The sequence below is a fragment of the Phaenicophaeus curvirostris genome, chromosome 3 (genome assembly GCF_032191515.1).
Source record: "Phaenicophaeus curvirostris isolate KB17595 chromosome 3, BPBGC_Pcur_1.0, whole genome shotgun sequence".
NCBI classification, from domain to species: domain Eukaryota; kingdom Metazoa; phylum Chordata; class Aves; order Cuculiformes; family Cuculidae; genus Phaenicophaeus; species Phaenicophaeus curvirostris.
In genome coordinates this window covers 134,549-146,632 of record NC_091394.1, presented here as the reverse complement: position 1 = coordinate 146,632, position 12,084 = coordinate 134,549, and positions in this window count along the sequence as shown.

The window sequence follows — 12,084 nt, the reverse complement described above, 5'->3', positions numbered from 1 at the left end:
CTCGGCGGGGAGAGCGGAGCCCGCGGCCTCCGCGGTGCCCGTGAGCGCAGCCCTGCTCGCCGCGGGACCGGAGCGAAGGGGCGGCAGGCGCGGTCTGCGCTGCTGCGGAGCCCGGCAGCGGGGGAGGGTGTGCGGGCAGCGCCGCGGGAGCTGCTGCTCCGGGCGGTTCGGCGCCTGTCGGGATCGAACCCGCGACGGGAGAAAACGGTGAAAACGGGAACGACGGCAAAAAGAGCTTCGGCCGGCTCGGTGCTGCCGCGTCGTGGCCGCGGGGCGGTACTGCAGCCCCGGGACGTGTGGCGACTCAGTGCTGCCTTGCCGTGGCCGCGGGCGGTACTGCAGCCCCGGGCGGGGGGGGCGCACAGGGGCCCGATCATTGACCATATAAGGGCAAACCGGGCCAAGTGCCATAAAAACGAAAATTGCCATAAAGGGGCAAATTGAGTATATGAGGGCGAACTTGGCCAACTGCCATAAAAGAGCAAAGTGACCATATACGGGCAAATTGCCATAAGAGAGAAAAGTGGCCCTGTAAGGGAAAACTGGGCCAATTGCCATAAAAGGTCAAATTAACAATATAAGGGCAAATTGAGGACATAAGGCAAACTGGGCCAATTACCATAAAAGGGCAAATTGAGCATATAAGTGCAAACTGGCCAAATTGACAATAAGAGGGCAAATCGTCCATCAAACGGGCACAGGACACGGCACGGGCAAAGCGGGATCCAGAGGCGACCAATCAGAGTGCGGAGTCCCCAGCCAATCGGAACACAAAGCTGGCAAAGTGGGATTGAGAACCGACCAATCAGAGCCGGAGGAACAGCCAATCAGAAGGCAGCGCTGACAAGGTGGGATCGAGAAGCGACCAATCAGAGCGCGGAACGCACAGCCCTTCGATGCCCAAGGTAATGAATGGGGGGTGCCAAGTGCTGCCGCGCCGTGGCCGCGGAGCGGTACTGCAGCCCGGGGCTGAGGGGGACGGGACGGCCCACAGGGGCGGGGCGGGGAGCAGGGCGGGGCGCGGGGAGGGGAGCGGTGCAGAACGGAGAGGGACAACGTCCCGCATCCCCCTCTGAAGCCCCCCCCGCCCCTGTCCGCGGTGCACGAGTCCCCTCGGCTCGGCCCCGCGCGGCTCGCTCAGGCTGCGTTGGGTTCCGCTCGGTGCCGGCAGGCTGCCGTGGAAACGGGCCCCGCGGGGACAGCGGGCGCAGTAGCTCCATGAGGTGCGCCGCCATGTTCTACGGCACGCATGCGCAGTGAGTCCTAAGGGACGTCGTCATGTTGCATGGCACGCATGCGCAGTGACTGCTTATGGGCGCCACCATGTTGTACGGCACGCATGCGCGGTGATTGCATATGGGCGCCACCATGTTGTACGGCACGCATGCGCATTGACTGCACATGGGCGCCGCCATGTTGGACGGCACGCATGCGCATAGACTGCACAAGGGCGCCGCCATGTTGGACTGCACGCATGCGCGGTGATTGCAGATGGGCGCCGCCATGTTGGACTGCACGCATGCGCGGTGATTGCCTGTGGGCGCCGCCATGTTGGACTGCACGCATGCGCAGTGACCGCCTGTGGGCGCCGCCATGTTGGACTGCACGCATGCGCATTGTCTCCTTAAGGGCGCCGCCATGTTGGACTGCACGCATGCGCATTGTCTCCTTACGGGCGCCGCCATGTTGGACGGCACGCATGCGCATTGTCTCCTTACGGGCGCCGCCATGTTTGACTGCACGCATGCGCAGTGACTGTAAATGGGCGCCGCCATGTTGTACACTACGCATGCGCATTGGCTACATTGTAGGTGCCGCCATGTTGTACGGCACGCATGCGCAGTGGCTACATTATACGCACCACCACGTCCTACGGCACGCATGCGCAGTGGATCCTCCGCTCAGCCACCGCCAGCCAATCAACGCCCGTAGAACGGCTGTAGGGCGGGCCCTGCAGCGAGCGCTCCCATTGGCCGGAATCCCTGCGCTCGGGATGAATGGGGCGGGGACTCAGTGCTGCCGCGTCGTGGCCGCGGAGCGGTACTGCAGCCCGGGGCGGGGGAACGGGACGGCCCACAGGGGCGGGCGAGCCGGGAGGGGCGGGGCGGGGAGAGAGGAGAAGAGCGGCTTGCAGCCGCGCGGCGCCGTTCGGGACGTCTCGGCTCTGCTCTCCGCTGCCCTTCCGCCCGCCGCCACTGCGGCCAACGGGGTGCGGGCTGGGGCAGGGACAGCGCCCCCAGGGCCCCCGTGTCCCCCCCAGGTCGTGAACGGCCCGAACGGGGCCGGGCTCGGGTGAGTCAGAGGCGCCCGGAGAGGCGCGGGGGAGCGCTCTGTGGCCGGCGGCGCCGCTCCGGGCTCGCTGTCCGTGAGCCGCGGCCCTCCCGGGGCCGGCTCGGGCTCAGGGGCGGTCGGGGCCTTCGGGGCTGCGTCTGCGCTCGGCGTGCGGCCCCGCGGGGGAGATCCCCGCTCGGGGGGGGGAGGAGGGAGCGGGGGAAGGGAAGGAGGGGAGAGAGGGGGAAAGCAAGGGGTGAGGATGGGGCACAATGGGAGGAGAAGGGGGGAGAGAAGGAGGTGGGGAGGAGGGGAAGAGGGGAAGGAGCGGAAAGGGAGGTTTGGAAAGCGCTTTTGTGTTGTCGGTCTAGAGAGAGCGGGGGCGGGTGTCGCTTTTCTGGGGTGTCGTGCGCGGTGGCGAGAGCTGCAGGGGCAGGGGGGGTTCATTTCAAGCACGGTTACTTGGAGTCTTTTGCCCTAACAGCTCGTTCCTTTTGCTTTGATACAGGATTATGGGGAGGAGGGGACTGAGTGCCCGTGGGTTGAAATCAGGGGAGCCCACAAGAAGGCTGATGTTGTGATGGAGTCTGTTACAGACCAGCCAGCCGAGAAGAAGCAGCTGATGAGCTCTTCTATAAACAACTGGGGATAGTCTCAAGATTGCTGCCTCTGGTCCTCGTGGGAGACTTCAATCTTCCAGATATCTGCTGGAAGTACAATACAGCGGAGAGGAAGCAGTCTAGGAGGTTCCTGGAGTGCGTGGAAGACAACTTCCTCACACAGCTGGTGAGTGAACTGACAGGGGAAGGTGCCCTCGTGGACCCGCTGTTCATGAACAGAGAAGGCCTGTGGGGAATGTGGTAGGAGGACGCCTGGGACAAAGCGATCACGAGATGATGGGGTTTTCAGTTCTAGGTGAGGTGAAGAGGGAGATTAGCACAACAGTCACATTAAACTTCCAGAGGGCAGACTTTGGACTGTTCAGAAGGCTGGTTGGGAAAGTCCCGTGGGAGACAGTCCTTAAGGGCAGGGGAGCCCACGAGGGCTGGGAGCTCTTCAAAAAGGAAATCCTAGCAGCTCAGCAGCAAGCCATCGCCATGCTCCGGAAAAGGAGCCGGCAGGGGAGAAAAACAGCTTGGTTGACTAGGGAGATAGTTGATAGGGAGACTTGAGAGACATCAAAAAAAAGAGGAGGGTCTATGAGCTTTGGAAGAAGGGACAGGCATCTTGGGTGAACTACAGGGAGGAAGTGAGATCATGCAGAGGGAAAATGAGGGGGGCTGAGGCCCAACTAGAAATCAAATTGGCTAAGTCTGTGAAAGATAACAGAAAATCTTTCTATAAATACAATGACAATAAAAGGAGGACTAGGGAGAGTGTTCAGTTCCTATTGGGTGCAGAAGGGACAACCGTGACAGGGGACGAGGGCAAGGCTGAGGTACTTAGTGCCTTCTTTGCCTCCATCTTTAATAGTAAGGAAGGTTGTTCCCTCTGTGTACAAACCCAGGAATTAAAGGAGCAGAATGAGGCTCCCATGATCCAAGAGGAGGTGGTCAGAGCCTTGCTTGCCCAGCTAGACACCACAGGTCTATGGGGCCAGATGGGATCCACCCAAGAGTATTAAAGGAGCCGTGGATGTGCTGGCCAAACCCCTTTCCATCATCTTCCAACAGTCCTGGCTGACTGGGGCAGTTCCACTGGACTGGAGGCTGATGTTGTGCCCATCTACAGGAAGGGTTGCAGGGAGGATCCAGGGAACTCCAGGCCTTGTCAGTCTGACCTCAGTGCTGGGAAAAGTCATGGAGCAGGTGATCTTGAGTGCTATCGTGAAGCACATGCAACAGAGCCAGGTGATCAGGCCCAGTCAACATGGGTTCACAAAAGGCAGGTCTTGTCAAACAAACCTGTTAGCCTTCTATGACAAAGTGACTCGGCTGCTGGATGAGGGAAAGGCTGTGGATGTTGCCTTCTTGGACTTCAGTAAAGCCTTTGACACAGTCTCTCGCAGCATTCTGCTTCAAAAACTGTCAGCCTCTGGGCTGCACGGGCGCACACTCTCCTAGGTGGAAAACTGGTTGGATGGCCGGGCTCAGAGAGTGGTGGGAAATGGAGTTAACTCCAGCTGGAGGCCAGAGACAAGTGGGGTTCCCCAGGGCTCAGTGCTGGGTCCAGCCCTGTTCAATGTCTTTATCAATGACCTGGATGAAGGGGTTGAGTGCACCCTTAGCAAGTTTGTGGATGACACTAAGCTGAGGTTGTTTAGCCTGGAGAAGAGGAGGCTGAGGGGAGACCTTATTGCTCTCTACAACTACCTGAAGGGAGATTGTGGAGAGGAGGGAGCTGGGCTCTTCTCCCAGGTGACAGGAGACAGGATGAGAGGGAATGGCCTCAAGCTCCACCAGGGGAAGTTCAGGCTGAACATCAGGATAAAATATTACACGGGAAGGGTCATTGGTCCCTGGCAGAGGCTGCCCAGGGCGGGGGTTGAGTCACTTTCCCTGCAGGTGTTTAAAGGACGGGTGGATGAGGTGCTGAGGGGCATCGTTTAGTGGTTGATGGGAATGGTTGGACTCAATGATCCAGTGGGTCCTTTCCAACCTATGGATTCTATGATTCTATGATTCTTTTTGCTTTGTCAGCAGAGACAATCTGACAGAAGTATTGATGATGAGAGAGCTCCTGTGGGATCCCGACGCCTCCTCAGGGAGAGAGGAAGAAGCGACGTGCTGGTGCCCTCCAAGCCAGCAGGATTTGGGTATGTGGCTTCCTCGGGACTCATTACTCTTTCTTAATCACTGTTGGTCGTGTTGACGGCGCGAGCCGAAGCATTCTCCGCTTTGGGTTAGCATGTGACGGCATCGCGTTTAGTGAACGCTGGATCGAGACAACAATACTAGGGTGGCAGGGGCTTCGCCAGCCGACCCTGTGCACGCCACGCAGCATGAACATGGCACACACATGCCAGGCCCACGCCCCACACATGCAATTCACCCCCCGTGCACATTGTGCTGCCCCCATGGACACGCCATGCACGTGCCAGGCTAGCGCCACAACCACCCCATGCACGTGCTTTGAACATGCAAGTGGCATGCCACACACCAGCCAGGCACACGCCATGCACACACCTTGCACACACAAGCAGCATACCACATACCACACGCATATATTGCACACGCATATATTGCACACGCAGGCAACATGCCATGCATGTGTTGTGTACGTGCCACGCACTCCACACACAGGCCACTGCTTCCATGCACATTCCAGGCTCATGCCACAACAGTCAAGCACATGTCACGCACACGCCTTCCACATGCAGCCAACATGCCACGCATGCCACACACTCCATGTGTATGTTATGTACGGGCTGTGTACATACCATACACATGCCATGGACATGCTAGCACATACCATGAAGGTGACATGCCAGCCACACTGCAAGCATGCTGCACACACACGAAGAGGGAAAGGAGGAGAAGGGGAGCTTTGGAAAGCGCTTTTATGTTGTTAGTGTAGAGAGTGCCAGGGGGGAGGTCGCTTCTTTGATTCTCTTCTACAACCAGGCTTCTTTGCATTTAAAACCCTTCCGTGTCACAGGGTTTATAATGGTGCAACATCCGTAACGCTTGCTGCAGATCCTCTTGGTTCAGACGTTTCTCTGTTTCCAGTTACACAGAATACCTGTTCAGCCTTCTCATCTATTTTGAGGCTTAGCATCTTTTTAGACTTCTTTTTAGTGTTTGTGTGAAACTATGTCCCGTAACAGTGGTACGGAAGGGGAGTTGTTGCGTTTTTAACGGTAACTGTAGAGTTAAGGTACCTCAAGTACCTTGGGGAAATGCAGACGCACCTCTTAGAGGTCCCTCATCTTTGCAGAGCGCTGTGGAGCCTTTCCATCTCTCTCATACACTCGCGGCGGAAGAAGAGGAGGGCGCCCATGGGTGAAAGGGAAGCGGTTGCCATTCAGGTGAGAGGAGAAACGTCCGCTTTGCAGCTCTGAGCGAGGGTGACGTTTGTGATGCTGACTCCTGGTTCTGGAAGCAGCTTCTGGCTCCTCCGTTTGTTTCTCTGTGGATGAGGGCTCGGTGTATCGGCCCGGCTTCTGTGCCAGTGGCGTGGTCCTGTCGTTGACCACATCGTTGTTCATCGTGCGTGGGGGTGGGGGGCTTTTTCTGTTTTCTTACTTATGCTCCGATTGTCGCCTGTAACTGGACAAATGACTCTGTTAGCATCGTGATGGTATTCCGAGGTGGCGTTAAAAATTCCTTAACGTATCGTGCACGTCTCTCTTACCTCACAGCCCAAAAAGCCAGTCTGGAGAATGTCCTTACTGCAGAAAACCTGGCAAAAGTCTCGCAGAACTTCCCTGCTTTTTCAAAGCCCGATATTCTTCCACCTTCCATCTCGTCGTGAGGAGTAACGGTGAGTGAGCTGGCACGGCACGGGGGGAGGAGGAGGATGAACTTTATCTGCTCTCCGCTGGCTAAACGAAAGGGCTGTGGGACCATCTTCATGGCATCGTTGCCGAGCGAGGCCTCGTGTTGTTGCCCTTTCGCGTTCCTTTGCACGTGTGTACGTGTGCGCTTACGCACGAGTTGATGTTGCGTCACGGCTGTCGGGTGAAAGCCCCGGGGAAGGCGATGGCCGAGCAGAATGCGTGCAGGCCGTCCGACGCTGTTCAGAAGGTGGTTGGATCCCTGACGAGCCTGCAGAGGCACCTCAGGGCCCCGCAAGGGTGGAACGTTCATGTTCCCTTGGCGTGGAGACGGATGGTGGTGTAACTAAGCGGGTAGCTTCGCTTTTGGGATCTGCAGCTGGAAGCTGTTGTGGGGTCGTCCCGTGGGTCTGAATTTTTCCAGTGCGGAGGCCGTGTGCTGAGACCGCCGATCTGCTTGCTAAGCCAGAGGGTCCAGCTCTAGGGGTGGAAAGGTGACGCGGTGTTGGGCGTCCTCGCCACACGAGAGCCGGCAGCACCGGGAGCCTCCTTAGCATGAGGGTGTCTGCAGCTGAAGTGGCTTCTGTTGCCTCTCTCTGCACAGATTGGGCAGATCTCATCCTTCAAGCGAACGCAGAAGGCTCCGTATGCTCCCAGGTCCCATAGAAAGGGAAGTTTGTGGATTCACCAACTGCAGTAACCTCTGCTGCTGCCTGTGGATTGTTGTGCCAAAGACACCCTTCGTGCAGGGAGGGGACACATGGGAGATGGGTGACGCACTTACGTGAAGAGTGTCCTGCGGGTGGTGTGTCTCCTCGGAGCCGTGTGAAAGCCGCTCTCTGCTTTCTCTTCCCCTCTAGAGCGGGCCGAGGATGGGCTGCAAGGCCGAGAAAACCAGAGCGAGGCAAGCGGCCAGCTAGATTCAAAGTGGGGAGAAACGCTGATGCCTGGTGAACAAAGGAGTTTCCACTGCTGAAAGGGATGAGAACAGACGTCGTGAGCATCCTTCTGTTGGGGGCCGGCAAGGGAACTAGAGCCGCTTCTCTGGCGAGAACTTGCACACGGCTGGAGGGTTCTGTCACGGGAGGTGACTGAAACCCGATTCCCGATCCTGGCTTCGTGAAGGAGAAGAAAGGGCTGTGAGACCTGAAGGCAGGGCTCTGCTTCGAGGCAAAGGTGAGTGCCCCATGCACACGCCATACACATTCTAGGCTCACGCTATGCTCACCCTATGCATACGCCATGCCTTGCGTACTCCACTGCGCCCATGCACACGCTGTGCACGTGCCAGGCTTATGCCATAACCACCCCATCCACATGACACACACACGCCTTGCACACACAAGGAACATGTCACACACACCACACACACCATGTGCTTGTTATGTTTATGCCTCGTACATGCTCACACGCACCACAGACACGGCAGCGCGCTGCCCTCCCGCTGGCTGTGGCCAAGGGGATGCAGGCTGGGACTGGGAGAGGGACAGCGCCCCGTGTCCCTCCCGTCCCCCCGAAACCCTCCTGTCCCTGCCCGGGGTGCCGCATGGGGCTGGGGGGAGTGCGGGGAGACACAGCCTTTCCTCTTATGTCTGCTCTCTTTTTTAGTTTCTCTAAGACAGCTTTATTGGACTTGAGTTTTAGCCTCGTGATTACGCGTAAGACGTGGCTGAATGTGACGGGAAGACTGCTGGGAAAATGGCAAGAAGAGGATCGACCAGAAACAGTGGAACACGCCCTTTAGAGTTTGCTGCTTGTCCCGCTGCTGAGAAATGGGAGTGTCCCTGAATTTGCTACTGCATGAGACAGGTTAAAGAAGTTTAATAGAAGTTCAGTTCTATCTAAACGGCAGATGGGACTGTGCTTATGTAAAGCATGTTGTGTGTAACTGTTACCAATACGCTTCAACGCACTGTATCTCAGCAGCCAGAACATGGAAGGAATCTTTTAATCTGTACATTTTTTTAACAATGATAATTGACGTTTGGTGGCTTAATAACATCTATAATTTTATGTCATTTCAATCAAGCCTGGCTGTCATACATTGAACTTCCAGTAAACCACCAACATTTTATACTTAGGAGTAATTTCTTATTACCCATCCTAAGTGGGATGCTATAGTTTTGCTGTTAAAAGGGTGGGTCTTGTTGAAAAACCTCTGAAGGTCATAGTTGGGTTGGTTAAGACTGTGCCACACCTGTGGTCAGCAATTAGGTACAGGTGAAGAGTTTGCCCCTTAAAAGGCCTCTTGATTTAGAGCTGGCTCTCCCCTGCAGCTAGAGCATTCAGTGAAGAAAGGGGCTACAGAAGCCTGCCTTTCTTCCTTTCTTTGCTGGGTTTTGAACAGTTGAGTGGTTTTCTTCGTGGTGCATTTGAGCCTACAGTCATCGTTTCTTCTTTGAGTTTCAGGTAATGCTTTTGCTTGTGGATTTGCTTTTTAGTCTTAGAGTAAAACTGGCTTGCCATGTGGCAGCTTCAGAGAAATGTTACCACAAACGTTTGCAGTCAATGTCGTCTTTCTTTGTTCTTGTTTTATTAGTAGAAGTAGGGATTATTTTTTTTTAGCTTTTTTTTTTTTTTTAATCTATTGGGGCCCTAAGGATTTAGGCTCAGCCTAAATAAGATTTCCAGATTTCCAGTGTAGTTTTAGCGATAGCTGTTACTGTTTTTCCTAGAGGTGGTTTGTTTAATTTGGGGTTTGTGTCATAAGCAGTTGAAAATTATGTTTGCCCAGAACTTTTTGACGAAATGCCCAAGAAAAGTGTTAGCTTGCCTCTTCCTAGCCAAGCTGGGTTTTTTTTTCATATTTTATGTATTTTATTTCAGACTGTTATGCCGAACAAAACTGCTACAATTTTACTGTAAATAGAGCTCAGCCCTAACTCGGTCTCTGCCGTTTCTAGAAGTTGTTCCAAAACCATCCTGTGGCTTGGCACAGTTAAATACAATTGGCAGTCTCTGCTCCGTAAAGGTACTTAATGGAGCCATTGTGCAGGGTGAGCTGGTTTTCACATTGGGATGCGGTGAGGTTTATGCGAGTTAGTGCAGAGGAAACTGCCAGCCCTGCCCGCGTTGTGTCTCTCTCAGCTGGAGAGCTGGAGTTGCTGTGTGTTGCTTGGACAATGCCCTCGGTTTGGTTCTGGCTTCTGCAGTACATCCTCACATAGAATTTCACACAGTGAGTAACCGAAACAATTGTATAACTGGAGGGAAAGGATAATGCAAGCACCTTCCCATGGAGCTAGGGAACTCCCTCTGTTAAACAGGCTCTGTTTTCCTCCCCCCCATAGTGGGGAGGGCTTGCTGCCGTGCCTGACTCCTTTATTGATGTGAGGCCAGAGATTATCATGAGATCAGAAAGTGACTGTCTGCAGAAGCAAGAATGATAATTAAGACCCGATATTGGTCATCTGCCCGTGTCTTGTGTCTTTAGTCACTGAGGAAATGCCAATCCAAAATTTCCTACTTGCCAGTCCATAGGAAGAAGAGTATTTTCTCCGTAATGATGACAAATTGTGAAGTCTGGAGTTCAGTGGCTGTATTAATATCAAGTGCATCTTTTTTTCTTCATTGATTTTTAAGGCAAAGCTTCTGGAATCCATACAAACAGTTGGGAGGGGAAGGAGCCCTCTGTCTGACCAAATATATGCATCTGCTTGATCTAGGTGTGTTTCAAACTCCTTTTCCACCCAAAGTGCATAAAGGCTCTGTGCATTTCATAACATTTCTCAATATCCCTTTTATGGGTACAGCTTTTTACTGTTTGATTATTCATCAGTTTGGCTTAAATTGCAGGCATTAAAGGGCTTAAGCCAGAAGTTCTCTTCTGGAAGCTTAGTGTAGGGCATCCCCTAGTCCTGTAAGTGCAGTGCAACTTAAAGTAATAGTTATCTGAGTGATGAATGCTGTACAAGGCAGTTATTCTGATGGTGCTTCCCCGTCCCTGGAATGCCATCCACTTCTGGCTTAGGTAAGCAAAGCCCCAACCGTGACTTGCTTTTGTCTTTCTCACTAAGTGCTGTCTTGAAAACGAATCAAAAAAATAATCTTGAGGGGAAAAACCATCTACTGCTATTGATGTTGTTTATGAAATGCTTATGATGCTGAAAAGGCAGCACACGTGAGCGTTAGGCATACCTGAATACTCTAAGCAGTCACTACAGAAGCTTAAAATACTTGAATGTATAAAAGTAGTAGGAGCCACTGGGAAATGTCTATTTTTTAATTGTGTATTTAGATTTGTGAAACTTGTTTTATGGATTTAATGATTCTGTACAGTTCAGTAGATCTTACTCTTATAATGACTTTTGAATGGTGCAAGGTATAGCCCATGTGATTTAAAGAAAGAAGAGGGGAGGGAGAATACATCCACAAAACCCCTAGCACTGAAATATGAACCCATTAAAACTATTTTTGTGAATTAGTCCTTTCTGCAGTGCTTTCTGCGACGGTACTTCTCTAAGGAATGTAATTAATATTATTCCACAGAGAATTAAAGGTCCATCTGATTATTTCTGACCTGATGAACTGTTTTCTGAAGCAATGCTCGCTCAGGGGTCGAGGTTCACAACTTGCAATATGTTAGTAACTCCAGTGGAAAGACAGACTTTATGGTTGTGCACTTCTAGCTGTATAGCATGTTTTATAAACAAAATACTTGCAAATACTGTGGCCTTAACTCTAGTGTGACTAAGTGCAGTGAAGAATATGACTTTGCAATTTCAGTCATGGTATTTCTTGTTTAAAAAACCCAATTATGTCACCATAAAATAAATATTTTCTGTCTGTATTTTCAATGTCTTTTTACTTTTTACTTTATACTCTAACTTACTTCAACATACACAGAAAAAAACCACTTAAGCACTTAGGAAAAGCAAATAAAAATCTTATTTCAAAGGAAAGTCTCAACTGACTTGCAAACTTCAAAGTTCATTACTGTTTTTTTCTCATCATTACTGACATAATGAAAATAAAATAATTGAATTCATATCATAGAATCATTTGGTTGGAAAAAAACCTTTGAGATCAGAGTCCAAATGTACCCATCCACCACTAAACCATATCCCTCAGCACCTCATTTTCCCTGAGTGACTTCTTCTGGTGCCTGATAACCCTTTCCATGAAAGAAGTTTTCCCGATATCTAATCTGAAACTCCCCTGGTGCGACTCGAGGCCATTTCCTCCTGTCCTGTCTCTAGCTACATCTGCCTTGATCCAACCTCCTTTCAGGGAACTGCAGAGCAGGATGAGGTCTCCCCTCAGCCCTCTTTTCTCTAAGCTAAAGAAGTTCCCTTAGCCACCTCTCCTAAGACGAGTTCTCCAGCCCCTTCACCAGCCTCATTGCCCTGCTCTGGACACGCTCCAGCTCCTCAATGCCT